General features: G+C 47.7%; 74 non-coding genes across 74 annotated transcripts; 63 read left to right on the forward strand and 11 right to left on the reverse strand.

Moving 5' to 3' along the window:
• The first annotated feature begins 122 nt into the window (after positions 1–122).
• Trnav-aac (transfer RNA valine (anticodon AAC)) lies at positions 123–195 on the forward strand. The gene has a single exon. It is a non-coding gene; the product is annotated as a tRNA-Val (tRNA).
• Positions 196–235: 40 nt separating this feature from the next.
• On the forward strand, positions 236–307 carry Trnaq-cug (transfer RNA glutamine (anticodon CUG)). The gene has a single exon. It is a non-coding gene; the product is annotated as a tRNA-Gln (tRNA).
• A 268-nt stretch (positions 308–575) lies between these two features.
• Positions 576–648, reverse strand: Trnav-cac (transfer RNA valine (anticodon CAC)). Its single transcript has one exon. It is a non-coding gene; the product is annotated as a tRNA-Val (tRNA).
• A 91-nt stretch (positions 649–739) lies between these two features.
• On the forward strand, positions 740–812 carry Trnav-aac (transfer RNA valine (anticodon AAC)). The gene has a single exon. It is a non-coding gene; the product is annotated as a tRNA-Val (tRNA).
• A 40-nt stretch (positions 813–852) lies between these two features.
• Positions 853–924, forward strand: Trnaq-cug (transfer RNA glutamine (anticodon CUG)). The gene has a single exon. It is a non-coding gene; the product is annotated as a tRNA-Gln (tRNA).
• A 432-nt stretch (positions 925–1,356) lies between these two features.
• On the forward strand, positions 1,357–1,429 carry Trnav-aac (transfer RNA valine (anticodon AAC)). The gene has a single exon. It is a non-coding gene; the product is annotated as a tRNA-Val (tRNA).
• Positions 1,430–1,672: 243 nt separating this feature from the next.
• Trnam-cau (transfer RNA methionine (anticodon CAU)) lies at positions 1,673–1,745 on the forward strand. Its single transcript has one exon. It is a non-coding gene; the product is annotated as a tRNA-Met (tRNA).
• A 64-nt stretch (positions 1,746–1,809) lies between these two features.
• Trnav-cac (transfer RNA valine (anticodon CAC)) lies at positions 1,810–1,882 on the reverse strand. Its single transcript has one exon. It is a non-coding gene; the product is annotated as a tRNA-Val (tRNA).
• A 91-nt stretch (positions 1,883–1,973) lies between these two features.
• Positions 1,974–2,046, forward strand: Trnav-uac (transfer RNA valine (anticodon UAC)). Its single transcript has one exon. It is a non-coding gene; the product is annotated as a tRNA-Val (tRNA).
• A 380-nt stretch (positions 2,047–2,426) lies between these two features.
• Positions 2,427–2,499, reverse strand: Trnav-cac (transfer RNA valine (anticodon CAC)). The gene has a single exon. It is a non-coding gene; the product is annotated as a tRNA-Val (tRNA).
• A 91-nt stretch (positions 2,500–2,590) lies between these two features.
• On the forward strand, positions 2,591–2,663 carry Trnav-aac (transfer RNA valine (anticodon AAC)). The gene has a single exon. It is a non-coding gene; the product is annotated as a tRNA-Val (tRNA).
• Positions 2,664–3,043: 380 nt separating this feature from the next.
• Trnav-cac (transfer RNA valine (anticodon CAC)) lies at positions 3,044–3,116 on the reverse strand. Its single transcript has one exon. It is a non-coding gene; the product is annotated as a tRNA-Val (tRNA).
• Positions 3,117–3,207: 91 nt separating this feature from the next.
• On the forward strand, positions 3,208–3,280 carry Trnav-uac (transfer RNA valine (anticodon UAC)). The gene has a single exon. It is a non-coding gene; the product is annotated as a tRNA-Val (tRNA).
• A 243-nt stretch (positions 3,281–3,523) lies between these two features.
• Positions 3,524–3,596, forward strand: Trnam-cau (transfer RNA methionine (anticodon CAU)). The gene has a single exon. It is a non-coding gene; the product is annotated as a tRNA-Met (tRNA).
• Positions 3,597–4,441: 845 nt separating this feature from the next.
• On the forward strand, positions 4,442–4,514 carry Trnav-uac (transfer RNA valine (anticodon UAC)). Its single transcript has one exon. It is a non-coding gene; the product is annotated as a tRNA-Val (tRNA).
• A 40-nt stretch (positions 4,515–4,554) lies between these two features.
• On the forward strand, positions 4,555–4,626 carry Trnaq-cug (transfer RNA glutamine (anticodon CUG)). The gene has a single exon. It is a non-coding gene; the product is annotated as a tRNA-Gln (tRNA).
• Positions 4,627–5,058: 432 nt separating this feature from the next.
• On the forward strand, positions 5,059–5,131 carry Trnav-uac (transfer RNA valine (anticodon UAC)). Its single transcript has one exon. It is a non-coding gene; the product is annotated as a tRNA-Val (tRNA).
• A 243-nt stretch (positions 5,132–5,374) lies between these two features.
• Trnam-cau (transfer RNA methionine (anticodon CAU)) lies at positions 5,375–5,447 on the forward strand. Its single transcript has one exon. It is a non-coding gene; the product is annotated as a tRNA-Met (tRNA).
• Positions 5,448–5,675: 228 nt separating this feature from the next.
• On the forward strand, positions 5,676–5,748 carry Trnav-uac (transfer RNA valine (anticodon UAC)). Its single transcript has one exon. It is a non-coding gene; the product is annotated as a tRNA-Val (tRNA).
• An 859-nt stretch (positions 5,749–6,607) lies between these two features.
• Positions 6,608–6,680, forward strand: Trnam-cau (transfer RNA methionine (anticodon CAU)). Its single transcript has one exon. It is a non-coding gene; the product is annotated as a tRNA-Met (tRNA).
• Positions 6,681–7,021: 341 nt separating this feature from the next.
• Trnaq-cug (transfer RNA glutamine (anticodon CUG)) lies at positions 7,022–7,093 on the forward strand. Its single transcript has one exon. It is a non-coding gene; the product is annotated as a tRNA-Gln (tRNA).
• Positions 7,094–7,524: 431 nt separating this feature from the next.
• Trnav-uac (transfer RNA valine (anticodon UAC)) lies at positions 7,525–7,597 on the forward strand. The gene has a single exon. It is a non-coding gene; the product is annotated as a tRNA-Val (tRNA).
• A 40-nt stretch (positions 7,598–7,637) lies between these two features.
• Trnaq-cug (transfer RNA glutamine (anticodon CUG)) lies at positions 7,638–7,709 on the forward strand. Its single transcript has one exon. It is a non-coding gene; the product is annotated as a tRNA-Gln (tRNA).
• A 432-nt stretch (positions 7,710–8,141) lies between these two features.
• Trnav-aac (transfer RNA valine (anticodon AAC)) lies at positions 8,142–8,214 on the forward strand. Its single transcript has one exon. It is a non-coding gene; the product is annotated as a tRNA-Val (tRNA).
• A 243-nt stretch (positions 8,215–8,457) lies between these two features.
• Positions 8,458–8,530, forward strand: Trnam-cau (transfer RNA methionine (anticodon CAU)). Its single transcript has one exon. It is a non-coding gene; the product is annotated as a tRNA-Met (tRNA).
• A 64-nt stretch (positions 8,531–8,594) lies between these two features.
• On the reverse strand, positions 8,595–8,667 carry Trnav-cac (transfer RNA valine (anticodon CAC)). The gene has a single exon. It is a non-coding gene; the product is annotated as a tRNA-Val (tRNA).
• A 91-nt stretch (positions 8,668–8,758) lies between these two features.
• On the forward strand, positions 8,759–8,831 carry Trnav-uac (transfer RNA valine (anticodon UAC)). The gene has a single exon. It is a non-coding gene; the product is annotated as a tRNA-Val (tRNA).
• A 544-nt stretch (positions 8,832–9,375) lies between these two features.
• Trnav-aac (transfer RNA valine (anticodon AAC)) lies at positions 9,376–9,448 on the forward strand. Its single transcript has one exon. It is a non-coding gene; the product is annotated as a tRNA-Val (tRNA).
• Positions 9,449–9,691: 243 nt separating this feature from the next.
• Trnam-cau (transfer RNA methionine (anticodon CAU)) lies at positions 9,692–9,764 on the forward strand. Its single transcript has one exon. It is a non-coding gene; the product is annotated as a tRNA-Met (tRNA).
• Positions 9,765–9,828: 64 nt separating this feature from the next.
• Positions 9,829–9,901, reverse strand: Trnav-cac (transfer RNA valine (anticodon CAC)). Its single transcript has one exon. It is a non-coding gene; the product is annotated as a tRNA-Val (tRNA).
• A 91-nt stretch (positions 9,902–9,992) lies between these two features.
• Positions 9,993–10,065, forward strand: Trnav-uac (transfer RNA valine (anticodon UAC)). Its single transcript has one exon. It is a non-coding gene; the product is annotated as a tRNA-Val (tRNA).
• Positions 10,066–10,105: 40 nt separating this feature from the next.
• Positions 10,106–10,177, forward strand: Trnaq-cug (transfer RNA glutamine (anticodon CUG)). The gene has a single exon. It is a non-coding gene; the product is annotated as a tRNA-Gln (tRNA).
• A 432-nt stretch (positions 10,178–10,609) lies between these two features.
• On the forward strand, positions 10,610–10,682 carry Trnav-uac (transfer RNA valine (anticodon UAC)). The gene has a single exon. It is a non-coding gene; the product is annotated as a tRNA-Val (tRNA).
• A 242-nt stretch (positions 10,683–10,924) lies between these two features.
• Trnam-cau (transfer RNA methionine (anticodon CAU)) lies at positions 10,925–10,997 on the forward strand. Its single transcript has one exon. It is a non-coding gene; the product is annotated as a tRNA-Met (tRNA).
• Positions 10,998–11,338: 341 nt separating this feature from the next.
• Trnaq-cug (transfer RNA glutamine (anticodon CUG)) lies at positions 11,339–11,410 on the forward strand. The gene has a single exon. It is a non-coding gene; the product is annotated as a tRNA-Gln (tRNA).
• A 432-nt stretch (positions 11,411–11,842) lies between these two features.
• Trnav-uac (transfer RNA valine (anticodon UAC)) lies at positions 11,843–11,915 on the forward strand. The gene has a single exon. It is a non-coding gene; the product is annotated as a tRNA-Val (tRNA).
• Positions 11,916–11,955: 40 nt separating this feature from the next.
• Trnaq-cug (transfer RNA glutamine (anticodon CUG)) lies at positions 11,956–12,027 on the forward strand. Its single transcript has one exon. It is a non-coding gene; the product is annotated as a tRNA-Gln (tRNA).
• Positions 12,028–12,459: 432 nt separating this feature from the next.
• Positions 12,460–12,532, forward strand: Trnav-uac (transfer RNA valine (anticodon UAC)). Its single transcript has one exon. It is a non-coding gene; the product is annotated as a tRNA-Val (tRNA).
• Positions 12,533–13,076: 544 nt separating this feature from the next.
• On the forward strand, positions 13,077–13,149 carry Trnav-aac (transfer RNA valine (anticodon AAC)). The gene has a single exon. It is a non-coding gene; the product is annotated as a tRNA-Val (tRNA).
• Positions 13,150–13,392: 243 nt separating this feature from the next.
• Positions 13,393–13,465, forward strand: Trnam-cau (transfer RNA methionine (anticodon CAU)). Its single transcript has one exon. It is a non-coding gene; the product is annotated as a tRNA-Met (tRNA).
• A 64-nt stretch (positions 13,466–13,529) lies between these two features.
• Positions 13,530–13,602, reverse strand: Trnav-cac (transfer RNA valine (anticodon CAC)). The gene has a single exon. It is a non-coding gene; the product is annotated as a tRNA-Val (tRNA).
• Positions 13,603–13,693: 91 nt separating this feature from the next.
• Positions 13,694–13,766, forward strand: Trnav-uac (transfer RNA valine (anticodon UAC)). The gene has a single exon. It is a non-coding gene; the product is annotated as a tRNA-Val (tRNA).
• A 40-nt stretch (positions 13,767–13,806) lies between these two features.
• Trnaq-cug (transfer RNA glutamine (anticodon CUG)) lies at positions 13,807–13,878 on the forward strand. The gene has a single exon. It is a non-coding gene; the product is annotated as a tRNA-Gln (tRNA).
• Positions 13,879–14,310: 432 nt separating this feature from the next.
• Positions 14,311–14,383, forward strand: Trnav-uac (transfer RNA valine (anticodon UAC)). Its single transcript has one exon. It is a non-coding gene; the product is annotated as a tRNA-Val (tRNA).
• A 242-nt stretch (positions 14,384–14,625) lies between these two features.
• Positions 14,626–14,698, forward strand: Trnam-cau (transfer RNA methionine (anticodon CAU)). The gene has a single exon. It is a non-coding gene; the product is annotated as a tRNA-Met (tRNA).
• Positions 14,699–15,039: 341 nt separating this feature from the next.
• Trnaq-cug (transfer RNA glutamine (anticodon CUG)) lies at positions 15,040–15,111 on the forward strand. The gene has a single exon. It is a non-coding gene; the product is annotated as a tRNA-Gln (tRNA).
• A 432-nt stretch (positions 15,112–15,543) lies between these two features.
• Positions 15,544–15,616, forward strand: Trnav-uac (transfer RNA valine (anticodon UAC)). Its single transcript has one exon. It is a non-coding gene; the product is annotated as a tRNA-Val (tRNA).
• A 40-nt stretch (positions 15,617–15,656) lies between these two features.
• Trnaq-cug (transfer RNA glutamine (anticodon CUG)) lies at positions 15,657–15,728 on the forward strand. Its single transcript has one exon. It is a non-coding gene; the product is annotated as a tRNA-Gln (tRNA).
• A 432-nt stretch (positions 15,729–16,160) lies between these two features.
• Trnav-uac (transfer RNA valine (anticodon UAC)) lies at positions 16,161–16,233 on the forward strand. The gene has a single exon. It is a non-coding gene; the product is annotated as a tRNA-Val (tRNA).
• Positions 16,234–16,476: 243 nt separating this feature from the next.
• Positions 16,477–16,549, forward strand: Trnam-cau (transfer RNA methionine (anticodon CAU)). Its single transcript has one exon. It is a non-coding gene; the product is annotated as a tRNA-Met (tRNA).
• Positions 16,550–16,777: 228 nt separating this feature from the next.
• Positions 16,778–16,850, forward strand: Trnav-uac (transfer RNA valine (anticodon UAC)). The gene has a single exon. It is a non-coding gene; the product is annotated as a tRNA-Val (tRNA).
• Positions 16,851–16,890: 40 nt separating this feature from the next.
• Positions 16,891–16,962, forward strand: Trnaq-cug (transfer RNA glutamine (anticodon CUG)). Its single transcript has one exon. It is a non-coding gene; the product is annotated as a tRNA-Gln (tRNA).
• Positions 16,963–17,709: 747 nt separating this feature from the next.
• On the forward strand, positions 17,710–17,782 carry Trnam-cau (transfer RNA methionine (anticodon CAU)). The gene has a single exon. It is a non-coding gene; the product is annotated as a tRNA-Met (tRNA).
• A 341-nt stretch (positions 17,783–18,123) lies between these two features.
• Trnaq-cug (transfer RNA glutamine (anticodon CUG)) lies at positions 18,124–18,195 on the forward strand. Its single transcript has one exon. It is a non-coding gene; the product is annotated as a tRNA-Gln (tRNA).
• Positions 18,196–18,626: 431 nt separating this feature from the next.
• Positions 18,627–18,699, forward strand: Trnav-uac (transfer RNA valine (anticodon UAC)). The gene has a single exon. It is a non-coding gene; the product is annotated as a tRNA-Val (tRNA).
• Positions 18,700–18,739: 40 nt separating this feature from the next.
• On the forward strand, positions 18,740–18,811 carry Trnaq-cug (transfer RNA glutamine (anticodon CUG)). The gene has a single exon. It is a non-coding gene; the product is annotated as a tRNA-Gln (tRNA).
• A 432-nt stretch (positions 18,812–19,243) lies between these two features.
• On the forward strand, positions 19,244–19,316 carry Trnav-uac (transfer RNA valine (anticodon UAC)). Its single transcript has one exon. It is a non-coding gene; the product is annotated as a tRNA-Val (tRNA).
• A 380-nt stretch (positions 19,317–19,696) lies between these two features.
• On the reverse strand, positions 19,697–19,769 carry Trnav-cac (transfer RNA valine (anticodon CAC)). Its single transcript has one exon. It is a non-coding gene; the product is annotated as a tRNA-Val (tRNA).
• Positions 19,770–19,860: 91 nt separating this feature from the next.
• On the forward strand, positions 19,861–19,933 carry Trnav-uac (transfer RNA valine (anticodon UAC)). The gene has a single exon. It is a non-coding gene; the product is annotated as a tRNA-Val (tRNA).
• A 40-nt stretch (positions 19,934–19,973) lies between these two features.
• On the forward strand, positions 19,974–20,045 carry Trnaq-cug (transfer RNA glutamine (anticodon CUG)). Its single transcript has one exon. It is a non-coding gene; the product is annotated as a tRNA-Gln (tRNA).
• Positions 20,046–20,476: 431 nt separating this feature from the next.
• On the forward strand, positions 20,477–20,549 carry Trnav-aac (transfer RNA valine (anticodon AAC)). Its single transcript has one exon. It is a non-coding gene; the product is annotated as a tRNA-Val (tRNA).
• A 40-nt stretch (positions 20,550–20,589) lies between these two features.
• On the forward strand, positions 20,590–20,661 carry Trnaq-cug (transfer RNA glutamine (anticodon CUG)). Its single transcript has one exon. It is a non-coding gene; the product is annotated as a tRNA-Gln (tRNA).
• A 268-nt stretch (positions 20,662–20,929) lies between these two features.
• On the reverse strand, positions 20,930–21,001 carry Trnav-cac (transfer RNA valine (anticodon CAC)). Its single transcript has one exon. It is a non-coding gene; the product is annotated as a tRNA-Val (tRNA).
• A 91-nt stretch (positions 21,002–21,092) lies between these two features.
• On the forward strand, positions 21,093–21,165 carry Trnav-uac (transfer RNA valine (anticodon UAC)). Its single transcript has one exon. It is a non-coding gene; the product is annotated as a tRNA-Val (tRNA).
• A 380-nt stretch (positions 21,166–21,545) lies between these two features.
• On the reverse strand, positions 21,546–21,617 carry Trnav-cac (transfer RNA valine (anticodon CAC)). Its single transcript has one exon. It is a non-coding gene; the product is annotated as a tRNA-Val (tRNA).
• A 91-nt stretch (positions 21,618–21,708) lies between these two features.
• On the forward strand, positions 21,709–21,781 carry Trnav-uac (transfer RNA valine (anticodon UAC)). The gene has a single exon. It is a non-coding gene; the product is annotated as a tRNA-Val (tRNA).
• A 40-nt stretch (positions 21,782–21,821) lies between these two features.
• Trnah-aug (transfer RNA histidin (anticodon AUG)) lies at positions 21,822–21,893 on the forward strand. Its single transcript has one exon. It is a non-coding gene; the product is annotated as a tRNA-His (tRNA).
• A 431-nt stretch (positions 21,894–22,324) lies between these two features.
• Positions 22,325–22,397, forward strand: Trnav-uac (transfer RNA valine (anticodon UAC)). The gene has a single exon. It is a non-coding gene; the product is annotated as a tRNA-Val (tRNA).
• A 243-nt stretch (positions 22,398–22,640) lies between these two features.
• On the forward strand, positions 22,641–22,713 carry Trnam-cau (transfer RNA methionine (anticodon CAU)). The gene has a single exon. It is a non-coding gene; the product is annotated as a tRNA-Met (tRNA).
• Positions 22,714–22,777: 64 nt separating this feature from the next.
• Trnav-cac (transfer RNA valine (anticodon CAC)) lies at positions 22,778–22,849 on the reverse strand. Its single transcript has one exon. It is a non-coding gene; the product is annotated as a tRNA-Val (tRNA).
• Positions 22,850–22,940: 91 nt separating this feature from the next.
• On the forward strand, positions 22,941–23,013 carry Trnav-uac (transfer RNA valine (anticodon UAC)). Its single transcript has one exon. It is a non-coding gene; the product is annotated as a tRNA-Val (tRNA).
• A 543-nt stretch (positions 23,014–23,556) lies between these two features.
• Positions 23,557–23,629, forward strand: Trnav-uac (transfer RNA valine (anticodon UAC)). Its single transcript has one exon. It is a non-coding gene; the product is annotated as a tRNA-Val (tRNA).
• Positions 23,630–23,872: 243 nt separating this feature from the next.
• On the forward strand, positions 23,873–23,945 carry Trnam-cau (transfer RNA methionine (anticodon CAU)). The gene has a single exon. It is a non-coding gene; the product is annotated as a tRNA-Met (tRNA).
• Positions 23,946–24,172: 227 nt separating this feature from the next.
• Trnav-uac (transfer RNA valine (anticodon UAC)) lies at positions 24,173–24,245 on the forward strand. Its single transcript has one exon. It is a non-coding gene; the product is annotated as a tRNA-Val (tRNA).
• Positions 24,246–24,657: the final 412 nt, after the last annotated feature.

The following is a 24,657-nucleotide window of genomic DNA, read 5'->3' on the forward strand; positions in this document are numbered from 1 at the left end:
GCGCACGTGATAACCGCTACACTACGGAATCCAATGAATTTTGGAACCGATGACGCAGGAAAGCAATACAAGGCTAAAATAGCTAGAGAAAAAAGCAAAAACATGTCGCTTGTTAGTTGCCAGATTCCGTAGTGTAGTGGTTATCACGTGCGCTTAACACGCGCAAGGTCCCCGGTTCGAGCCCGGGCGGAATAATTGATGTTTCGGCGAAGCGAACCTCGGAAGAGCCTCTGTAGGTTCCATGGTGTAATGGTTAGCACTCAGGACTCTGAATCCTGCGATCCGAGTTCAAGTCTCGGTGGAACCTGTGCCGTTAGTTGTGCCTCGAAAGCACCTATTGGGCGTTTGGAAGCAACGGCACTTGAAATATTTTAGTCATTTGCAAGAAGACATTGTAATAACAACGTTCTTCTGAAATGCATCGGATTAGGGCACAGTGCCTTGTTAGCGCAGTAGGCAGCGCGTCAGTCTCATAATCTAAAGGTTGTGAGTTCGATCCTCACACAGGGCAAGGCTTTTAAAAGCCGCAGTGAATCAAATGTTTGACGCCTCTTACAAAACTAGCAACTTAACAATGATTCCGCCCGGGCTCGAACCGGGGACCTTGCGCGTGTGAAGCGCACGTGATAACCGCTACACTACGGAATCCAATGAATTTTGGAACCTATGACGAAGGAAAGCAATACAAGGCTAAAATAGCTAGAGAAAAAAGCAAAAACATGTCGCTTGTTAGTTGCCACATTCCGTAGTGTAGTGGTTATCACGTGGGCTTAACACGCGCAAGGTCCCCGGTTCGAGCCCGGGCGGAATCATTGATGTTTCCGCGAAGCGAACCTCGGAAGAGCCTCTGTAGGTTCCATGGTGTAATGGTTAGCACTCAGGACTCTGAATCCTGCGATCCGAGTTCAAGTCTCGGTGGAACCTGTGCCGTTAGTTGTGCCTCGGAAGCACCTATTGGGCGTTTGGAAGCAACGGCACTTGAAATATTTTAGTCATTTGCAAGAAGACATTGTAATAACCACGTTCTTCTGAAATGCATCGGATTAGGGCACAGTGCCTTGTTAGCGCAGTAGGCAGCGCGTCAGTCTCATAATCTGAAGGTTTTGAGTTTGATCCTCACACAGGGCAAGGCTTTTAAAAGCCGCAGTGTATCAAATGTTTGACGCCTATTACAAAACTAGCAACTCAACAATGATTCCGCCCGGGCTCGAACTGGGGACCTTGCGCGTGTGAAGCGCACGTGATAAACGCTACACTACGGAATCCAATGAATTTTGGAACCTATGACGAAGGAAAGTAATACAAGGCTAAAATAGCTAGAGAAAAAAGCAAAAACATGTCGCTTGTTAGTTGCCAGATTCCGTAGTGTAGTGGTTATCACGTGCGCTTAACACGCGCAAGGTCCCCGGTTCGAGCCCGGGTGGAATCATTGATGTTTCCGCGAAGCGAACCTCGGAAGAGCCTCTGTAGGTTCCCAGGTGTAATGGTTAGCACTCAGGACTCTGAATCCTGCGATCCGAGTTCAAGTCTCGGTGGAACCCGTGCCGTTAGTTGTGCCTCGGAAGCACCTATTGGGCGTTTGGAAGCAACGGCACTCCAAATATTTTAGTCATTTGCAAGAAGACATTGTAATAACAACGTTCTTCTGAAATGCATCGGATTAGGGCACAGTGCCTTGTTAGCGCAGTAGGCAGCGCGTCAGTCTCATAATCTGAAGGTCGTGAGTTCGATCCTCACACAGGGCAAGGCATTTAAAAGCCGCAGTGAATCAAATGTTTGACGCCTATTACAAAACTAGCAACTCAACAATGATTCCGCCCGGGTTCGAACCGGGGACCTTGCGCGTGTGAAGCGCACGTGATAACCGCTACACTACGGAATCCAATGAATTTTGGAACCGATGACAAAGGAAAGCAATACAAGGCTAAAAAAGCTAGAGAAAAAAGCAAAAACATGTCGCTTGTTAGTTGCCAGATTCCGTAGTGTAGTGGTTATCACGTGCGCTTTACACGCGCAAGGTCCCCGGTTCGAGACCGGGCGGAATCATTGATGTTTCCGCGAAGCGAACCTCAGAAGAGCCTCTGTAGGTTCCATGGTGTAATGGTTAGCACTCAGCACTCTGAATCTTGCGATCCGAGTTCAAGTATCGGTGGAACCTGTGCCGTTATTTGTGCCTCGGAAGCACCTATTGGGCGTTTGGAAGCAACGGCACTTCAAATATTTTAGTCATTTGCAAGAAGACATTGTAATAACAACGTTCTTCTGGAATGCATCGGATTAGGGCACAGTGCCTTGTTAGCGCAGTAGGCAGCGCGTCAGTCTCATAATCTGAAGGTCGTGAGTTCAATCCTCACACAGGGCAAGGCTTTTAAAAGCCGCAGTGAATCAAATTTTTGACGCCTATTACAAAACTAGCAACTCAACAATGATTCCGCCCGGGCTCGAACCGGGGACCTTGCGCGTGTGAAGCGCACGTGATAACCGCTACACTACGGAATCCAATGAATTTTGGAACCTATGACGAAGGAAAGCAATACAAGGCTAAAATAGCTAGAGAAAAAAGCAAAAACAGGTCGCTTGTTAGTTGCCAGATTCCGTAGTGTAGTGGTTATCACGTGCACTTAACACGTGCAAAGTCCCTGGTTCGAGCCCGGGCGGAATCATTGATGTTTCCGCGAAGCGAACCTCGGAAGAGCCTCTGTAGGTTCCATGGTGTAATGGTTGGCACTCAGGACTCTGAATCCTGCGATCCGAGTTCAAGTCTCGGTGGAACCTGTGCCGTTAGTTGTGCCTTGGAAGCACCTATTGGGCGTTTGGAAGCAACGGCACTTGAAATATTTTAGTCATTAGCAAGAAGACATTGTAATAACAACGTTCTTCTGAAATGCATCGGATTGAGGCACAGTGCCTTGTTAGCGCAGTAGGCAGCGCGTCAGTCTCATAATCTGAAGGTCGTGAGTTCGATCCTCAAACAGGGCAAGGCTTTTAAAAGCCGCAGTGAATCAAATGTTTGACGCCTATTACAAAACTAGCAACTCAACAATGATTCCGCCCGGGCTCGAACCGGGGACCTTGCGCGTGTGAAGCGCACGTGATAACCGCTACACTACGGAATCCAATGAATTTTGGAACCTATGACGAAGGAAAGCAATACAAGGCTAAAATAGCTAGAGAAAAAAGCACAAACATGTCGCTTGTTAGTTGCCAGATTCCGTAGTGTAGTGGTTATCACGTGCGCTTTACACGCGCAAGGTCCCCGGTTCGAGCCCGGGCGGAATCATTGATGTTTCCGCGAAGCGAACCTCGGAAGAGCCTCTGTAGGTTCCATGGTGTAATGGTTAGCACTCAGGACTCTGAGTCCTGCGATCCGAGTTCAAGTCTCGGTGGAACCTGTGCCGTTATTTGTCCCTCGGAAGCACTTATTGGGCGTTTGGAAGCAACGGCACTTCAAATATTTTAGTCATTTGCAAGAAGACATTGTAATAACAACGTTCTTCTGAAATGCATCGGATTAGGGCACAGTGCCTTGTTAGCGCAGTAGGCAGCGCGTCAGTCTCATAATCTGAAGGTCGTGAGTTCGATCCTCACACAGGGCAAGGCTTTTAAAAGCCGCAGTGAATCAAATGTTTGACGCCTATTACAAAACTAGCAACTCAACAATGATTCCGCCCGAGCTCGAACCGCGGACCTTGCGCGTGTGAAGCGCACGTGATAACCGCTACACTACGTAATCCAATGAATTTTGAAACCTATGACGAAGGGAAGCAATACAAGGCTAAATAAGCTAGAAAAAAAAGCAAAAACATGTCCCTTGTTAGTTGCCATACTCCGTTGTGTAGTGGTTATCACGTGCGCTTTACACGCGCAAGGTCCCCGGTTCGAGCCCGGGCGGAATCATTGATGTTTCCGCGAAGCGAACCTCGGAAGAGCCTCTGTAGGTTCCATGGTGTAATGGTTAGCACTCAGCACTCTGAATCCTGCGATCCGAGTTCAAGTCTCGGTGGAACCTGTGCCGTTATTTGTGCCTCGGAAACACCTATTGGGCGTTTGGAAGCAACGGCACTTCAAATATTTTAGTCATTTGCAAGAAGACATTGTAATAACAACGTTCTTCTGAAATGCATCGGATTAGGGCACAGTGCCTTGTTAGCGCAGTAGGCAGCACGTCAGTCTCATAATCTGAAGATCGAGAGTTTGATCCTCACACAGGGCAAGGCTTTTAAAAGCCGCAGTGGGTCAAATGTTTGACGCCTATTAAAAAACTAGCAACTCAACAATGATTTCGCCCGAGCTCGAACCAAGAACTTTGCGCGTGTGAAGCGCACGTGATAACCGCTACACTACGTAATCCAATGAATTTTGGAACCTATGACGAAGGAAAGCAATACAAGGCTAAAATAGCTAGAGAAAAAAGCAAAAACATGTCGCTTGTTAGTTGCCAGATTCCGTAGTGTAGTGGTTATCACGTGCGCTTTACACGCGCAAGGTCCCCGGTTCGAGCCCGGGCGGAATCATTGATGTTTCCGCGAAGCGAACCTCGGAAGAGCCTCTGTAGGTTCCATGGTGTAATGGTTAGCACTCAGGACTCTGAATCTTGCGATCCGAGTTCAAGTCTCGGTGGAACCTGTGCCGTTATTTGTGCCTCGGAAGCACCTATTGGGCGTTTGGAAGCAACGGCATTTCAAATATTTTAGTCATTTGCAAGAAGACATTGTAATAACAACGTTCTTCTGAAATGCATCGGATTAGGGCACAGTGCCTTGTTATCGCATTAGGCAGCACGTCAGTCTCATAATCTGAAGGTCGAGAGTTCGATCCTCACACAGGGCAAGGCTTTTAAAAGCCGCAGTGAGTCAAATGTTTGACGCCTATTACAAAACTAGCAACTCAACAATGATTCCGCCCGAGCTCGAACCGGGAACCTTGCGCGTGTGAAGCACACGTGATATCCGCTACACTACGTAATCCAATGAATTTTGGAACCTATGACGAAGAAAAGCAATACAAGGCTAAAATAGCTAGAGAAAAAAGCAAAAACATGTCGCTTGTTAGTTGCCAGATTTCGTAGTGTAGTGGATATCACGTGCGCTTTACACGCGCAAGGTCCCCGGTTCGAGCCCCGGCGGAATCATTGATGTTTCCGCGAAGCGAACCTCGGAAGAGCCTCTGTAGGTTCCATGGTGTAAAGGTTAGCACTCAGGACTCTGAATCTTGCGATCCGAGTTCAAGTCTCAGTGGAACCTGTGCCGTTATTTGTGCCTCGGAAGCACCTATTAGGCGTTTGGAAGCAACGGCACTTCAAATATTTTAGTCATTTGCAAGAAGACATTGTAATAACAACGTTCTTCTGAAATGCATCGGATTAGGGCACACTGCCTTGTTAGCGCAGTAGGCAGCGCGTCAGTCTCATAATCTGAAGGTCGTGAGTTCGATCCTCACACAGGGCAAGGCTTTTAAAAGCCGCAGTGAATCAAATGTTTGACGCCTATTACAAAACTAGCAACTCAACAATTATTCCGCCCGGGCTCGAACCGGGGACCTTGCGTGTGTGAAGCGCACGTGATAACCGCTACACTACGTAATCCAATGAATTTTGGAACCTATGACGAAGGAAAGCAATGCAAGGCTAAAATAGCTAGAGAAAAAAGCACAAACATGTCGCTTGTTAGTTGCCAGATTCCGTAGTGTAGTGGTTATCACGTGCGCTTTACACGCGCAAGGTCCCCGGTTCGAGCCCGGGCGGAATCATTGATGTTTCCGCGAAGCGAACCTCGGAAGAGCCTCTGTAGGTTCCATGGTCTAATGGTTAGCACTCAGGACTCTGAATCTTGCGGTCCGAGTTCAAGTCTCGGTGGAACCTGTGCCGTTATTTGTCCCTCGGAAGCACTTATTGGGCGTTTAGAAGCAACGGCACTTCAAATATTTTAGTCATTTGCAAGAAGACATTGTAATAACAATGTTCTTCTGAAATGCATCGGAATAGGGCATAGGGCCTTGTTAGCGCAGTAGGCAGCGCGTCAGTCTCATAATCTGAAGGTCGTGAGTTTGATCCTCACACAGGGCAAGGCTTTTAAAAGCCGCAGTGAATCAAATGTTTGACGCCTATTACAAAACTAGCAACTCAACAATGATTCCGCCCGATCTCGAACCGGGGACCTTGCGCGTGTGAGGCGCACGGGATAACCGCTACACTACGTAATCCAATGAATTTTGGAACCTATGACGAAGGAAAGCAATACAAGGCCAAAATAGCTAGAGAAAAAAGCAAAAACATGTCGCTTGTTAGTTGCCATACTCCGTTGTGTAGTGGTTATCACGTGCGCTTTACACGCGCAAGGTCCCCGGTTCGAGCCCGGGCGGAATCATTGATGTTTCCGCGAAGCGAACCTCGGAAGAGCCTCTGTAGGTTCCATGGTGTATGGTTAGCACTCAGGACTCTGAATCCTGCGATCCCAGTTCAAGTCTTGGTGGAACCTGTGCCGTTATTTGTGCCTCGGAAGCACCTATTGGGCGTTTGGAAGCAACGGCACTTCAAATATTTTAGTCATTTGCAAGAAGACATTGTAATAACAACGTTCTTCTGAAATGCATCGGATTAGGGCACAGTGCCTTGTTAGCGCAGTAGGCAGCGCGTCAGTCTCATAATCTGAAGGTCGTGAGTTCGATCCTCACACAGGGCAAGGCTTTTAAAAGCCGCAGTGAATCAAATGTTTGACGCCTATTACAAAACTAGCAACTCAACAATGATTCCGCCCGAGCTCGAACCGCGGACCTTGCGCGTGTGAAGCGCACGTGATAACCGCTACACTACGTAATCCAATGAATTTTGAAACCTATGACGAAGGGAAGCAATACAAGGCTAAATAAGCTAGAGAAAAAAGCAAAAACATGTCGCTTGTTAGTTGCCATACTCCGTTGTGTAGTGGTTATCACGTGCGCTTTACACGCGCAAGGTCCCCGGTTCGAGCCCGGGCGGAATCATTGATGTTTCCGCGAAGCGAACCTCGGAAGAGCCTCTGTAGGTTCCATGGTGTAATGGTTAGCACTCAGGACTCTGAATCCTGCGATCCGAGTTCAAGTCTCGGTGGAACCTGTGCCGTTATTTGTGCCTCGGAAACACCTATTGGGCGTTTGGAAGCAACGGCACTTCAAATATTTTAGTCATTTGCAAGAAGACATTGTAATAAAACGTTCTTCTGAAATGCATCGGATTAGGGCACAGTGCCTTGTTAGCGCAGTAGGCAGCACGTCAGTCTCATAATCTGAAGATCGAGAGTTTGATCCTCACACAGGGCAAGGCTTTTAAAAGCCGCAGTGGGTCAAATGTTTGACGCCTATTACAAAACTAGCAACTCAACAATGATTTCGCCCGAGCTCGAACCGAGAACTTTGCGCGTGTGAAGCGCACGTGATAACCGCTACACTACGTAATCCAATGAATTTTGGAACCTATGACGAAGGAAAGCAATACAAGGCTAAAATAGCTAGAGAAAAAAGCAAAAACATGTCGCTTGTTAGTTGCCAGATTCCGTAGTGTAGTGGTTATCACGTGCGCTTTACACGCGCAAGGTCCCCGGTTCGAGCCCGGGCGGAATCATTGATGTTTCCGCGAAGCGAACCTCGGAAGAGCCTCTGTAGGTTCCATGGTGTAGTGGTTAGCACTCAGGACTCTGAATCTTGCGATCCGAGTTCAAGTCTCGGTGGAACCTGTGCCGTTATTTGTGCCTCGGAAGCACCTATTGGGCGTTTGGAAACAACGGCATTTCAAATATTTTAGTCATTTGCAAGAAGACATTGTAATAACAACGTTCTTCTGAAATGCATCGGATTAGGGCACAGTGCCTTGTTAGCGCATTAGGCAGCACGTCAGTCTCATAATCTGAAGGTTTTGAGTTTGATCCTCACACAGGGCAAGGCTTTTAAAAGCCGCAGTGTATCAAATGTTTGACGCCTATTACAAAACTAGCAACTCAACAATGATTCCGCCCGGGCTCGAACTGGGGACCTTGCGCGTGTGAAGCGCACGTGATAAACGCTACACTACGGAATCCAATGAAGTTTGGAACCTATGACGAAGGAAAGCAATACAAGGCTAAAATAGCTAGAGAAAAAAGCAAAAACATGTCGCTTGTTAGTTGCCAGATTCCGTAGTGTAGTGGTTATCACGTGCGCTTAACACGCGCAAGGTCCCCGGTTCGAGCCCGGGTGGAATCAATGATGTTTCCGCGAAGCGAACCTCGGAAGAGCCTCTGTAGGTTCCCAGGTGTAATGGTTAGCACTCAGGACTCTGAATCCTGCGATCGGAGTTCAAGTCTCGGTGGAACCCGTGCCGTTAGTTGTGCCTCGGAAGCACCTATTGGGCGTTTGGAAGCAACGGCACTCCAAATATTTTAGTCATTTGCAAGAAGACATTGTAATAACAACGTTCTTCTGAAATGCATCGGATTAGGGCACAGTGCCTTGTTAGCGCAGTAGGCAGCGCGTCAGTCTCATAATCTGAAGGTCGTGAGTTCGATCCTCACACAGGGCAAGGCATTTAAAAGCCGCAGTGAATCAAATGTTTGACGCCTATTACAAAACTAGCAACTCAACAATGATTCCGCCCGGGTTCGAACCGGGGACCTTGCGCGTGTGAAGCGCACGTGATAACCGCTACACTACGGAATCCAATGAATTTTGGAACCGATGACAAAGGAAAGCAATACAAGGCTAAAAAAGCTAGAGAAAAAAGCAAAAACATGTCGCTTGTTAGTTGCCAGATTCCGTAGTGTAGTGGTTATCACGTGCGCTTTACACGCGCAAGGTCCCCGGTTCGAGACCGGGCGGAATCATTGATGTTTCCGCGAAGCGAACCTCAGAAGAGCCTCTGTAGGTTCCATGGTGTAATGGTTAGCACTCAGCACTCTGAATCTTGCGATCCGAGTTCAAGTATCGGTGGAACCTGTGCCGTTATTTGTGCCTCGGAAGCACCTATTGGGCGTTTGGAAGCAACGGCACTTCAAATATTTTAGTCATTTGCAAGAAGACATTGTAATAACAACGTTCTTCTGGAATGCATCGGATTAGGGCACAGTGCCTTGTTAGCGCAGTAGGCAGCGCGTCAGTCTCATAATCTGAAGGTCGTGAGTTCAATCCTCACACAGGGCAAGGCTTTTAAAAGCCGCAGTGAATCAAATTTTTGACGCCTATTACAAAACTAGCAACTCAACAATGATTCCGCCCCGGCTCGAACCGGGGACCTTGCGCGTGTGAAGCGCACGTGATAACCGCTACACTACGGAATCCAATGAATTTTGGAACCTATGACGAAGGAAAGCAATACAAGGCTAAAATAGCTAGAGAAAAAAGCAAAAACAGGTCGCTTGTTAGTTGCCAGATTCCGTAGTGTAGTGGTTATCACGTGCACTTAACACGTGCAAAGTCCCTGGTTCGAGCCCGGGCGGAATCATTGATGTTTCCGCGAAGCGAACCTCGGAAGAGCCTCTGTAGGTTCCATGGTGTAATGGTTGGCACTCAGGACTCTGAATCCTGCGATCCGAGTTCAAGTCTCGGTGGAACCTGTGCCGTTAGTTGTGCCTTGGAAGCACCTATTGGGCGTTTGGAAGCAACGGCACTTGAAATATTTTAGTCATTAGCAAGAAGACATTGTAATAACAACGTTCTTCTGAAATGCATCGGATTAGGGCACAGTGCCTTGTTAGCGCAGTAGGCAGCGCGTCAGTCTCATAATCTGAAGGTCGTGAGTTCGATCCTCACACAGGGCAAGGCTTTTAAAAGCCGCAGTGAATCAAATGTTTGACGCCTGTTACAAAACTAGCAACTCAACAATGATTCCGCCCGGGCTCGAACCGGGGACCTTGCGCGTGTGAAGCGCACGTGATAACCGCTACACTACGGAATCCAATGAATTTTGGAACCTATGACGAAGGAAAGCAATACAAGGCTAAAATAGCTAGAGAAAAAAGCACAAACATGTCGCTTGTTAGTTGCCAGATTCCGTAGTGTAGTGGTTATCACGTGCGCTTTACACGCGCAAGGTCCCCGGTTCGAGCCCGGGCGGAATCATTGATGTTTCCGCGAAGCGAACCTCGGAAGAGCCTCTGTAGGTTCCATGGTGTAATGGTTAGCACTCAGGACTCTGAATCTTGCGGTCCGAGTTCAAGTCTCGGTGGAACCTGTGCCGTTATTTGTCCCTCGGAAGCACTTATTGGGCGTTTGGAAGCAACGGCACTTCAAATATTTTAGTCATTTGCAAGAAGACATTGTAATAACAATGTTCTTCTGAAATGCATCGGAATAGGGCATAGGGCCTTGTTAGCGCAGTAGGCAGCGCGTCAGTCTCATAATCTGAAGGTCGTGAGTTTGATCCCCACACAGGGCAAGGCTTTTAAAAGCCGCAGTGAATCAAATGTTTGACGCCTATTACAAAACTAGCAACTCAACAATGATTCCGCCCGATCTCAAACCGGGGACCTTGCGCGTGTGAGGCGCACGGGATAACCGCTACACTACGTAATCCAATGAATTTTGGAACCTATGACGAAGGAAAGCAATACAAGGCCAAAATAGCTAGAGAAAAAAGCAAAAACATGTCGCTTGTTAGTTGCCAGATTCCGTAGTGTAGTGGTTATCACGTGCGCTTTACACGCGCAAGGTCCCCGGTTCGAGCCCGGGCGGAATCATTGATGTTTCCGCGAAGCGAACCTCGGAAGAGCCTCTGTAGGTTCCATGGTGTATGGTTAGCACTCAGGACTCTGAATCCTGCGATCCCAGTTCAAGTCTTGGTGGAACCTGTGCCGTTATTTGTTCCTCGGAAGCACCTATTGGGCGTTTGGAAGCAACGGCACTTCAAATATTTTAGTCATTTGCAAGAAGACATTGTAATAACAACGTTCTTCTGAAATGCATCGAATTAGGGCACAGTGCCTTGTTAGCGCAGTAGGCAGCGCGTCAGTCTCATAATCTGAAGGTCGTGAGTTCGATCCTCACACAGGGCAAGGCTTTTAAAAGCCGCAGTGAATCAAATGTTTGACGCCTATTACAAAACTAGCAACTCAACAATGATTCCGCCCGAGCTCGAACCGCGGACCTTGCGCGTGTGAAGCGCACGTGATAACCGCTACACTACGTAATCCAATGAATTTTGAAACCTATGACGAAGGGAAGCAATACAAGGCTAAATAAGCTAGAAAAAAAAGCAAAAACATGTCCCTTGTTAGTTGCCATACCCCGTTGTGTAGTGGTTATCACGTGCGCTTTACACGCGCAAGGTCCCCGGTTCGAGCCCGGGCGGAATCATTGATGTTTCCGCGAAGCGAACCTCGGAAGAGCCTCTGTAGGTTCCATGGTGTAATGGTTAGCACTCAGGACTCTGAATCCTGCGATCCGAGTTCAAGTCTCGGTGGAACCTGTGCCGTTATTTGTGCCTCGGAAACAGCTATTGGGCGTTTGGAAGCAACGGCACTTCAAATATTTTAGTCATTTGCAAGAAGACATTGTAATAACAACGTTCTTCTGAAATGCATCGGATTAGGGCACAGTGCCTTGTTAGCGCAGTAGGCAGCACGTCAGTCTCATAATCTGAAGATCGAGAGTTTGATCCTCACACAGGGCAAGGCTTTTAAAAGCCGCAGTGGGTCAAATGTTTGACGCCTATTAATAAACTAGCAACTCAACAATGATTTCGCCCGAGCTCGAACCGAGAACTTTGCGCGTGTGAAGCGCACGTGATAACCGCTACACTACGTAATCCAATGAATTTTGGAACCTATGACGAAGGAAAGCAATACAAGGCTAAAATAGCTAGAGAAAAAAGCAAAAACATGTCGCTTGTTAGTTGCCAGATTCCGTAGTGTAGTGGTTATCACGTGCGCTTTACACGCGCAAGGTCCCCGGTTCGAGCCCGGGCGGAATCATTGATGTTTCCGCGAAGCGAACCTCGGAAGAGCCTCTGTAGGTTCCATGGTGTAATGGTTAGCACTCAGGACTCTGAATCTTGCGATCCGAGTTCAAGTCTCGGTGGAACCTGTGCCGTTATTTGTGCCTCGGAAGCACCTATTGGGCGTTTGGAAACAACGGCATTTCAAATATTTTAGTCATTTGCAAGAAGACATTGTAATAACAACGTTCTTCTGAAATGCATCGGATTAGGGCACAGTGCCTTGTTAGCGCATTAGGCAGCACGTCAGTCTCATAATCTGAAGGTCGAGAGTTCGATCCTCACACAGGGCAAGGCTTTTAAAAGCCGCAGTGAGTCAAATGTTTGACGCCTATTACAAAACTAGCAACTCAACAATGATTCCGCCCGAGCTCGAACCGGGAACCTTGCGCGTGTGAAGCACACGTGATATCCGCTACACTACGTAATCCAATGAATTTTGGAACCTATGACGAAGAAAAGCAATACAAGGCTAAAATAGCTAGAGAAAAAAGCAAAAACATGTCGCTTGTTAGTTGCCAGATTCCGTAGTGTAGTGGTTATCACGTGCGCTTTACACGCGCAAGGTCCCCGGTTCGAGACCGGGCGGAATCATTGATGTTTCCGCGAAGCGAACCTCAGAAGAGCCTCTGTAGGTTCCATGGTGTAATGGTTAGCACTCAGCACTCTGAATCTTGCGATCCGAGTTCAAGTATCGGTGGAACCTGTGCCGTTATTTGTGCCTCGGAAGCACCTATTGGGCGTTTGGAAGCAACGGCACTTCAAATATTTTAGTCATTTGCAAGAAGACATTGTAATAACAACGTTCTTCTGGAATGCATCGGATTAGGGCACAGTGCCTTGTTAGCGCAGTAGGCAGCGCGTCAGTCTCATAATCTGAAGGTCGTGAGTTCAATCCTCACACAGGGCAAGGCTTTTAAAAGCCGCAGTGAATCAAATTTTTGACGCCTATTACAAAACTAGCAACTCAACAATGATTCCGCCCCGGCTCGAACCGGGGACCTTGCGCGTGTGAAGCGCACGTGATAACCGCTACACTACGGAATCCAATGAATTTTGGAACCTATGACGAAGGAAAGCAATACAAGGCTAAAATAGCTAGAGAAAAAAGCAAAAACAGGTCGCTTGTTAGTTGCCAGATTCCGTAGTGTAGTGGTTATCACGTGCACTTAACACGTGCAAAGTCCCTGGTTCGAGCCCGGGCGGAATCATTGATGTTTCCGCGAAGCGAACCTCGGAAGAGCCTCTGTAGGTTCCATGGTGTAATGGTTGGCACTCAGGACTCTGAATCCTGCGATCCGAGTTCAAGTCTCGGTGGAACCTGTGCCGTTAGTTGTGCCTTGGAAGCACCTATTGGGCGTTTGGAAGCAACGGCACTTGAAATATTTTAGTCATTAGCAAGAAGACATTGTAATAACAACGTTCTTCTGAAATGCATCGGATTAGGGCACAGTGCCTTGTTAGCGCAGTAGGCAGCGCGTCAGTCTCATAATCTGAAGGTCGTGAGTTCGATCCTCACACAGGGCAAGGCTTTTAAAAGCCGCAGTGAATCAAATGTTTGACGCCTGTTACAAAACTAGCAACTCAACAATGATTCCGCCCGGGCTCGAACCGGGGACCTTGCGCGTGTGAAGCGCACGTGATAACCGCTACACTACGGAATCCAATGAATTTTGGAACCTATGACGAAGGAAAGCAATACAAGGCTAAAATAGCTAGAGAAAAAAGCACAAACATGTCGCTTGTTAGTTGCCAGATTCCGTAGTGTAGTGGTTATCACGTGCGCTTTACACGCGCAAGGTCCCCGGTTCGAGCCCGGGCGGAATCATTGATGTTTCCGCGAAGCGAACCTCGGAAGAGCCTCTGTAGGTTCCATGGTGTAATGGTTAGCACTCAGGACTCTGAATCTTGCGGTCCGAGTTCAAGTCTCGGTGGAACCTGTGCCGTTATTTGTCCCTCGGAAGCACTTATTGGGCGTTTGGAAGCAACGGCACTTCAAATATTTTAGTCATTTGCAAGAAGACATTGTAATAACAATGTTCTTCTGAAATGCATCGGAATAGGGCATAGGGCCTTGTTAGCGCAGTAGGCAGCGCGTCAGTCTCATAATCTGAAGGTCGTGAGTTTGATCCCCACACAGGGCAAGGCTTTTAAAAGCCGCAGTGAATCAAATGTTTGACGCCTATTACAAAACTAGCAACTCAACAATGATTCCGCCCGATCTCAAACCGGGGACCTTGCGCGTGTGAGGCGCACGGGATAACCGCTACACTACGTAATCCAATGAATTTTGGAACCTATGACGAAGGAAAGCAATACAAGGCCAAAATAGCTAGAGAAAAAAGCAAAAACATGTCGCTTGTTAGTTGCCAGATTCCGTAGTGTAGTGGTTATCACGTGCGCTTTACACGCGCAAGGTCCCCGGTTCGAGCCCGGGCGGAATCATTGATGTTTCCGCGAAGCGAACCTCGGAAGAGCCTCTGTAGGTTCCATGGTGTATGGTTAGCACTCAGGACTCTGAATCCTGCGATCCCAGTTCAAGTCTTGGTGGAACCTGTGCCGTTATTTGTTCCTCGGAAGCACCTATTGGGCGTTTGGAAGCAACGGCACTTCAAATATTTTAGTCATTTGCAAGAAGACATTGTAATAACAACGTTCTTCTGAAATGCATCGAATTAGGGCACAGTGCCTTGTTAGCGCAGTAGGCAGCGCGTCAGTCTCATAATCTGAAGGTCGTGAGTTCGATCCTCACACAGGGCAAGGCTTTTAAAAGCCGCAGTGAATCAAATGTTTGACGCCTATTACAAAACTAGCAACTCAACAATGATTCCGCCCGAGCTCGAACCGCGGACCTTGCGCGTGTGAAGCGCACGTGATAACCGCTACACTACGTAATCCAATGAATTTTGAAACCTATGACGAAGGGAAGCAATACAAGGCTAAATAAGCTAGAAAAAAAAGCAAAAACATGTCCCTTGTTAGTTGCCATACCCCGTTGTGTAGTGGTTATCACGTGCGCTTTACACGCGCAAGGTCCCCGGTTCGAGCCCGGGCGGAATCATTGATGTTTCCGCGAAGCGAACCTCGGAAGAGCCTCTGTAGGTTCCATGGTGTAATGGTTAGCACTCAGGACTCTGAATCCTGCGATCCGAGTTCAAGTCTCGGTGGAACCTGTGCCGTTATTTGTGCCTCGGAAACACCTATTGGGCGTTTGGAAGCAACGGCACTTCAAATATTTTAGTCATTTGCAAGAAGACATTGTAATAACAACGTTCTTCTGAAATGCATCGGATTAGGGCACAGTGCCTTGTTAGCGCAGTAGGCAGCACGTCAGTCTCATAATCTGAAGATCGAGAGTTTGATCCTCACACAGGGCAAGGCTTTTAAAAGCCGCAGTGGGTCAAATGTTTGACGCCTATTAATAAACTAGCAACTCAACAATGATTTCGCCCGAGCTCGAACCGAGAACTTTGCGCGTGTGAAGCGCACGTGATAACCGCTACACTACGTAATCCAATGAATTTTGGAACCTATGACGAAGGAAAGCAATACAAGGCTAAAATAGCTAGAGAAAAAAGCAAAAACATGTCGCTTGTTAGTTGCCAGATTCCGTAGTGTAGTGGTTATCACGTGCGCTTTACACGCGCAAGGTCCCCGGTTCGAGCCCGGGCGGAATCATTGATGTTTCCGCGAAGCGAACCTCGGAAGAGCCTCTGTAGGTTCCATGGTGTAATGGTTAGCACTCAGGACTCTGAATCTTGCGATCCGAGTTCAAGTCTCGGTGGAACCTGTGCCGTTATTTGTGCCTCGGAAGCACCTATTGGGCGTTTGGAAACAACGGCATTTCAAATATTTTAGTCATTTGCAAGAAGACATTGTAATAACAACGTTCTTCTGAAATGCATCGGATTAGGGCACAGTGCCTTGTTAGCGCATTAGGCAGCACGTCAGTCTCATAATCTGAAGGTCGAGAGTTCGATCCTCACACAGGGCAAGGCTTTTAAAAGCCGCAGTGAGTCAAATGTTTGACGCCTATTACAAAACTAGCAACTCAACAATGATTCCGCCCGAGCTCGAACCGGGAACCTTGCGCGTGTGAAGCACACGTGATATCCGCTACACTACGTAATCCAATGAATTTTGGAACCTATGACGAAGAAAAGCAATACAAGGCTAAAATAGCTAGAGAAAAAAGCAAAAACATGTCGCTTGTTAGTTGCCAGATTTCGTAGTGTAGTGGATATCACGTGCGCTTTACACGCGCAAGGTCCCCGGTTCGAGCCCGGGCGGAATCATTGATGTTTCCGCGAAGCGAACCTCGGAAGAGCCTCTGTAGGTTCCATGGTGTAAAGGTTAGCACTCAGGACTCTGAATCTTGCGATCCGAGTTCAAGTCTCAGTGGAACCTGTGCCGTTATTTGTGCCTCGGAAGCACCTATTAGGCGTTTGGAAGCAACGGCACTTCAAATATTTTAGTCATTTGCAAGAAGACATTGTAATAACAACGTTCTTCTGAAATGCATCGGATTAGGGCACACTGCCTTGTTAGCGCAGTAGGCAGCGCGTCAGTCTCATAATCTGAAGGTCGTGAGTTCGATCCTCACACAGGGCAAGGCTTTTAAAAGCCGCAGTGAATCAAATGTTTGACGCCTATTACAAAACTAGCAACTCAACAATTATTCCGCCCGGGCTCGAACCGGGGACCTTGCGTGTGTGAAGCGCACGTGATAACCGCTACACTACGTAATCCAATGAATTTTGGAACCTATGACGAAGGAAAGCAATGCAAGGCTAAAATAGCTAGAGAAAAAAGCACAAACATGTCGCTTGTTAGTTGCCAGATTCCGTAGTGTAGTGGTTATCACGTGCGCTTTACACGCGCAAGGTCCCCGGTTCGAGCCCGGGCGGAATCATTGATGTTTCCGCGAAGCGAACCTCGGAAGAGCCTCTGTAGGTTCCATGGTGTAATGGTTAGCACTCAGGACTCTGAATCTTGCGGTCCGAGTTCAAGTCTCGGTGGAACCTGTGCCGTTATTTGTCCCTCGGAAGCACTTATTGGGCGTTTGGAAGCAACGGCACTTCAAATATTTTAGTCATTTGCAAGAAGACATTGTAATAACAATGTTCTTCTGAAATGCATCGGAATAGGGCATAGGGCCTTGTTAGCGCAGTAGGCAGCGCGTCAGTCTCATAATCTGAAGGTCGTGAGTTTGATCCTCACACAGGGCAAGGCTTTTAAAAGCCGCAGTGAATCAAATGTTTGACGCCTATTACAAAACTAGCAACTCAACAATGATTCCGCCCGATCTCGAACCGGGGACCTTGCGCGTGTGAGGCGCACGGGATAACCGCTACACTACGTAATCCAATGAATTTTGGAACCTATGACGAAGGAAAGCAATACAAGGCCAAAATAGCTAGAGAAAAAAGCAAAAACATGTCGCTTGTTAGTTGCCATACTCCGTTGTGTAGTGGTTATCACGTGCGCTTTACACGCGCAAGGTCCCCGGTTCGAGCCCGGGCGGAATCATTGATGTTTCCGCGAAGCGAACCTCGGAAGAGCCTCTGTAGGTTCCATGGTGTATGGTTAGCACTCAGGACTCTGAATCCTGCGATCCCAGTTCAAGTCTTGGTGGAACCTGTGCCGTTATTTGTGCCTCGGAAGCACCTATTGGGCGTTTGGAAGCAACGGCACTTCAAATATTTTAGTCATTTGCAAGAAGACATTGTAATAACAACGTTCTTCTGAAATGCATCGGATTAGGGCACAGTGCCTTGTTAGCGCAGTAGGCAGCGCGTCAGTCTCATAATCTGAAGGTCGTGAGTTCGATCCTCACACAGGGCAAGGCTTTTAAAAGCCGCAGTGAATCAAATGTTTGACGCCTATTACAAAACTAGCAACTCAACAATGATTCCGCCCGAGCTCGAACCGCGTACCTTGCGCGTGTGAAGCGCACGTGATAACCGCTACACTACGTAATCCAATGAATTTTGAAACCTATGACGAAGGGAAGCAATACAAGGCTAAATAAGCTAGAGAAAAAAGCAAAAACATGTCGCTTGTTAGTTGCCATACTCCGTTGTGTAGTGGTTATCACGTGCGCTTTACACGCGCAAGGTCCCCGGTTCGAGCCCGGGCGGAATCATTGATGTTTCTGCGAAGCGAACCTCGGAAGAGCCTCTGTAGGTTCCATGGTGTAATGGTTAGCACTCAGGACTCTGAATCCTGCGATCCGAGTTCAAGTCTCGGTGGAACCTGTGCCGTTATTTGTGCCTCGGAAACACCTATTGGGCGTTTGGAAGCAACGGCACTTCAAATATTTTAGTCATTTGCAAGAAGACATTGTAATAAAACGTTCTTCTGAAATGCATCGGATTAGGGCACAGTGCCTTGTTAGCGCAGTAGGCAGCACGTCAGTCTCATAATCTGAAGATCGAGAGTTTGATCCTCACACAGGGCAAGGTTTTTAAAAGCCGCAGTGGGTCAAATGTTTGACGCCTATTACAAAACTAGCAACTCAACAATGATTTCGCCCGAGCTCGAACCGAGAACTTTGCGCGTGTGAAGCGCACGTGATAACCGCTACACTACGTAATCCAATGAATTTTGGAACCTATGACGAAGGAAAGCAATACAAGGCTAAAATAGCTAGAGAAAAAAGCAAAAACATGTCGCTTGTTAGTTGCCAGATTCTGTAGTGTAGTGGTTATCACGTGCGCTTTACACGCGCAAGGTCCCCGGTTCGAGCCCGGGCGGAATCATTGATGTTTCCGCGAAGCGAACCTCGGAAGAGCCTCTGTAGGTTCCATGGTGTAATGGTTAGCACTCAGGACTCTGAATCTTGCGATCCGAGTTCAAGTCTCGGTGGAACCTGTGCCGTTATTTGTGCCTCGGAAGCACCTATTGGGCGTTTGGAAACAACGGCATTTCAAATATTTTAGTCATTTGCAAGAAGACATTGTAATAACAACGTTCTTCTGAAATGCATCGGATTAGGGCACAGTGCCTTGTTAGCGCATTAGGCAGCACGTCAGTCTCACAATCTGAAGGTCGAGAGTTCGATCCTCACACAGGGCAAGGCTTTTAAAAGCCGCAGTGAGTCAAATGTTTGACGCCTATTACAAAACTAGCAACTCAACAATGATTCCGCCCGAGCTCGAACCGAGAACCTTGCGCGTGTGAAGCACACGTGATATCCGCTACACTACGTAATCCAATGAATTTTGGAACCTATGACGAAGAAAAGCAATACAAGGCTAAAATAGCTAGAGAAAAAAGCAAAAACATGTCGCTTGTTAGTTGCCAGATTTCGTAGTGTAGTGGATATCACGTGCGCTTTACACGCGCAAGGTCCCCGGTTCGAGCCCGGGCGGAATCATTGATGTTTCCGCGAAGCGAACCTCGGAAGAACCTCTGTAGGTTCCATGGTGTAAAGGTTAGCACTCAGGACTCTGAATCTTGCGATCCGAGTTCAAGTCTCAGTGGAACCTGTGCCGTTATTTGTGCCTCGGAAACACCTATTGGGCGTTTGGAAGCAACGGCACTTCAAATATTTTAGTCATTTGCAAGAAGACATTGTAATAACAACGTTCTTCTGAAATGCATCGGATTAGGGCACAGTGCCTTGTTAGCGCAGTTGGCAGCACGTCAGTCTCATAATATGAAGGTCGTGAGTTCGATCCTCACACAGGGCAAGGCTTTTAAAAGCCGCAGTGAATCAAATGTTTGACGCCTATTAAAAAACTAGCAACTCAACAATGATTCCGCCCGGGCTCGAACCGGGGACCTTGCGCGTGTGAAGCGCACGTGATAACCGCTACACTACGGAATCTAATGAAATTTGGAACCGATGACAGAGGAAAGCAATACAAGGCTAAAATAGCTAGAGAAAAAAGCAAAAACATGTCTCTTGTTAGTTGCCAGATTCCGTAGTGTAGTGGTTATCACGTGCGCTTTACACGCGCAAGGTCCCCGGTTCGAGCCCGGGCGGAATCATTGATGTTTTCGCGAAGCGAACCTCGGAAGAGCCTCTGTAGGTTCCATGGTGTAATGGTTAGCACTCAGGACTCTGAATCTTGCGATCCGAGTTCAAGTCTCGGTGGAACCTGTGCCGTTATTTGTGCCTCGGAAGCACCTATGGGGCGTTTGGAAGCAACGGCACTTCAAATATTTTAGTCATTTGCAAGAAGACATTGTAATAACAACGTTCTTCTGAAATGCATCGCATTAGGGCACAGTGCCTTGTTAGCGCAGTAGGCAGCGCGTTAGTCTCATAATCTGAGGGTCGTGAGTTCGATCCTCACACAGGGCAAGGCTTTTAAAAGCCGCAGTGAATCAAATGTTTGACGCCTATTACAAAACTAGCAACTCAACAATGATTCCGCCGGGCTCGAACCGGGGACCTTGGGCGTGTGAAGCGCATGTGATAACCGCTACACTACGGAATCCAATGAATTTTGGAACCGATGACGAAAGAAAGCAATACAAGGCTAAAATAGCTAGAGAAAAAAGCAAAAACATGTCGCTTGTTAGTTGCCAGATTCCGTAGTGTAGTGGTTATCACGTGCGCTTAACACGCGCAAGGTCCCCGGTTCGAGCCCGGGCGGAATCATTGATGTTTTCGCGAAGCGAACCTCGGAAGAGCCTCTGTAGGTTCCATGGTGTAATGGTTAGCACTCAGGACTCTGAATCTTGCGATCCGAGTTCAAGTCTCGGTGGAACCTGTGCCGTTATTTGTGCCTCGGAAGCACCTATGGGGCGTTTGGAAGCAACGGCACTTCAAATATTTTAGTCATTTGCAAGAAGACATTGTAATAACAACGTTCTTCTGAAATGCATCGCATTAGGGCACAGTGCCTTGTTAGCGCAGTAGGCAGCGCCTCAGTCTCATAATCTGAAGGTCGTGAGTGCGATCCTTACACAGGGCAAGGCTTTTAAAAGCCGCAGTGAATCAAATGTTTGACGCCTATTACAAAACTAGCAACTCAACAATGATTCCGCCCGGGCTCGAACCGGGACCTTGCGCGTGTGAAGCGCACGTGATAACCGCTACACTACGGAATCCAATGAATTTTGTAACCTATGACGAAGGAAAGCAATACCAGGCTAAAATAGCTAGAGAAAAAAGCAAAAACATGTCGCTTGTTAGTTGCCAGATTCCGTAGTGTAGTGGTTATCACGTGCGCTTTACACGCGCAAGGTCCCCGGTTCGAGCCCGGGCGGAATCATTGATGTTTCCGCGAAGCGAACCTCGGAAGAGCCGCTGTAGGTTCCATGGTGTAATGGTTAGCACTCAGGACTCTGAATCCTGCGATCCGTGTTCAAGTCTCGGTGGAACCTGTGCCGTTAGTTGTGCCTCAGAAGCACCTATTGGGCGTTTGGAAGCAACGGCACTTCAAATATTTTAGTCATTTGCAAGAAGACATTGTAATAACAACGTTCTTCTGAAATGCATCGGATTAGGGCAAAGTGCCTTGTTAGCGCAGTAGGCAGCGCCTCAGTCTCATAATCTGAAGGTCGTGAGTTCGATCCTTACACAGGGCAAGGCTTTTAAAAGCCGCAGTGAATCAAATGTTTGACCCCTATTACAAAACTAGCAACTCAACAATGATTCCGCCCGGGCTCGAACCGGGACCTTGCGCGTGTGAAGCGCACGTGATAACCGCTACACTACGGAATCCAATGAATTTTGTAACCTATGACGAAGGAAAGCAATACCAGGCTAAAATAGCTAGAGAAAAAAGCAAAAACATGTCGCTTGTTAGTTGCCAGATTCCGTAGTGTAGTGGTTATCACGTGCGCTTTACACGCGCAAGGTCCCCGGTTCGAGCCCGGGCGGAATCATTGATGTTTCCGCGAAGCGAACCTCGGAAGATCCTCTGTAGGTTCCATGGTGTAATGGTTAGCACTCAGGACTATGAATCCTACGATCCGAGATCAAGTCTCGGTGGAACCTGTGCCGTTATTTGTGCCTCGGAAGCACCTATTGGGCGTTTGGAGGCAACGGCACTTCAAATATTTTAGTCATTTGCAAGAAGACATTGTAATAACAAAGTTCTTCTGAAATGCATCGGATTAGGGCACATTGCCTTGTTAGCGCAGTAGGCAGCGCGTCAGTCTCATAATCTGAAGGTCGTGAGTTCGATCCTCACACAGGGCTAGGCTTTTAAAAGCCGCAGTGAATCAAATGTTTGACGCCTTTTACAAAACTAGAACTCAACAATGATTCCGCCCGGGCTCGAACCGGGGACCTTGCGCGTGTGAAGCGCACGTGATAACCGCTACACTACGTAATCCAATGAATTTTGGAACCTATGACGAAGGAAAGCAATACAAGGCTAAAATAGCTAGAGAAAAAAGCAAAAACATGTCGCTTGTTAGTTGCCAGATTCCGTAGTGTAGTGGTTATCACGTGCGCTTTACACGCGCAAGGTCCCCGGTTCGAGCCCAGGCGGAATCATTGATGTTTCCGCGAAGCGAACCTCGGAAGAGCCTCTGTAGGTTCCATGGTGTAATGGTTAGCACTCAGGACTCTGAATCTTGCGATCCGAGTTCAAGTCTCGGTGGACCCTGTGCCGTTATTTGTGCCTCGGAAGCACCTATTGGGCGTTTGGAAGCAACGGCACTTCAAATATTTTAGTCATTTGCAAGAAGACATTGTAATAACAACGTTCTTCTGAAATGCATCGGATTAGGGCACAGTGCCTTGTTAGCGCAGTAGGCAGCGCGTCAGTCTCATAATCTGAAGGTCGTGAGTTCGATCCTCACACAGGGCAAGGCTTTTAAAAGCCGCAGTGAATCAAATGTTTGACGCCTATTACAAAACTAGCAACTCAACAATGATTCCGCCCGGGCTCGAACCGGGACCTTGCGCGTGTGAAGCGCACGTGATAACCGCTACACTACGGAATCCAATGAATTTTGTAACCTATGACGAAGGAAAGCAATACCAGGCTAAAATAGCTAGAGAAAAAAGCAAAAACATGTCGCTTGTTAGTTGCCAGATTCCGTAGTGTAGTGGTTATCACGTGCGCTTTACACGCGCAAGGTCCCCGGTTCGAGCCCGGGCGGAATCATTGATGTTTCCGCGAAGCGAACCTCGGAAGATCCTCTGTAGGTTCCATGGTGTAATGGTTAGCACTCAGGACTCTGAATCCTACGATCCGAGATCAAGTCTCGGTGGAACCTGTGCCGTTATTTGTGCCTCGGAAGCACCTATTGGGCGTTTGGAGGCAACGGCACTTCAAATATTTTAGTCATTTGCAAGAAGACATTGTAATAACAAAGTTCTTCTGAAATGCATCGGATTAGGGCACATTGCCTTGTTAGCGCAGTAGGCAGCGCGTCAGTCTCATAATCTGAAGGTCGTGAGTTCGATCCTCACACAGGGCTAGGCTTTTAAAAGCCGCAGTGAATCAAATGTTTGACGCCTATTACAAAACTAGAACTCAACAATGATTCCGCCCGGGCTCGAACCGGGGACCTTGCGCGTGTGAAGCGCACGTGATAACCGCTACACTACGTAATCCAATGAATTTTGGAACCTATGACGAAGGAAAGCAATACAAGGCTAAAATAGCTAGAGAAAAAAGCAAAAACATGTCGCTTGTTAGTTGCCAGATTCCGTAGTGTAGTGGTTATCACGTGCGCTTTACACGCGCAAGGTCCCCGGTTCGAGCCCAGGCGGAATCATTGATGTTTCCGCGAAGCGAACCTCGGAAGAGCCTCTGTAGGTTCCATGGTGTAATGGTTAGCACTCAGAACTCTGAATCTTGCGATCCGAGTTCAAGTCTCGGTGGACCCTGTGCCGTTATTTGTGCCTCGGAAGCACCTATTGGGCGTTTGGAAGCAACGGCACTTCAAATATTTTAGTCATTTGCAAGAAGACATTGTAATAACAACGTTCTTCTGAAATGCATCGGATTAGGGCACAGTGCCTTGTTAGCGCAGTAGGCAGCGCGTCAGTCTCATAATCTGAAGGTCGTGAGTTCGATCCTCACACAGGGCAAGGCTTTTAAAAGCCGCAGTGAATCAAATGTTTGACGCCTATTACAAAACTAGCAACTCAACAATGATTCCGCCCGGGCTCGAACCGGGACCTTGCGCGTGTGAAGCCCACGTGATAACCGCTACACTACGGAATCCAATGAATTTTGTAACCTATGACGAAGGAAAGCAATACCAGGCTAAAATAGCTAGAGAAAAAAGCAAAAACATGTCGCTTGTTAGTTGCCAGATTCCGTAGTGTAGTGGTTATCACGTGCGCTTTACACGCGCAAGGTCCCCGGTTCGAGCCCGGGCGGAATCATTGATGTTTCCGCGAAGCGAACCTCGGAAGAGCCTCTGTAGGTACCATGGTGTAATGGTTAGCACTCAGGACTCTGAATCCTGCAATCCGAGTTCAAGTCTCGGTGGAACCTGTGCCGTTATTTGTGCCTCGGAAGCACCTATTAGGCGTTTGGAAGCAACGGCGCTTCAAATATTTTAGTCATTTGCAAGAAGACATTGTAATAACAACTTTCTTCTGAAATGCATCGGATTAGGGCAAAGTGCCTTGTTGGCGCAGTAGGCAGCGCGTCAGTCTCATAATCTGAAAGTCGAGAGTTCGATCCTCACACAGAGCAAGGCTTTTAAAAGCCGCAGTGAATCAAATGTTTGACGCCTATTACAAAACTAGCAACTCAACAATGATTCCGCCCGAGCTCGAACCGGGAACCTTG

The sequence above is a fragment of the Hydractinia symbiolongicarpus genome, chromosome 7, assembly GCF_029227915.1.
Source record: "Hydractinia symbiolongicarpus strain clone_291-10 chromosome 7, HSymV2.1, whole genome shotgun sequence".
In the NCBI taxonomy this organism is placed as follows: domain Eukaryota; kingdom Metazoa; phylum Cnidaria; class Hydrozoa; order Anthoathecata; family Hydractiniidae; genus Hydractinia; species Hydractinia symbiolongicarpus.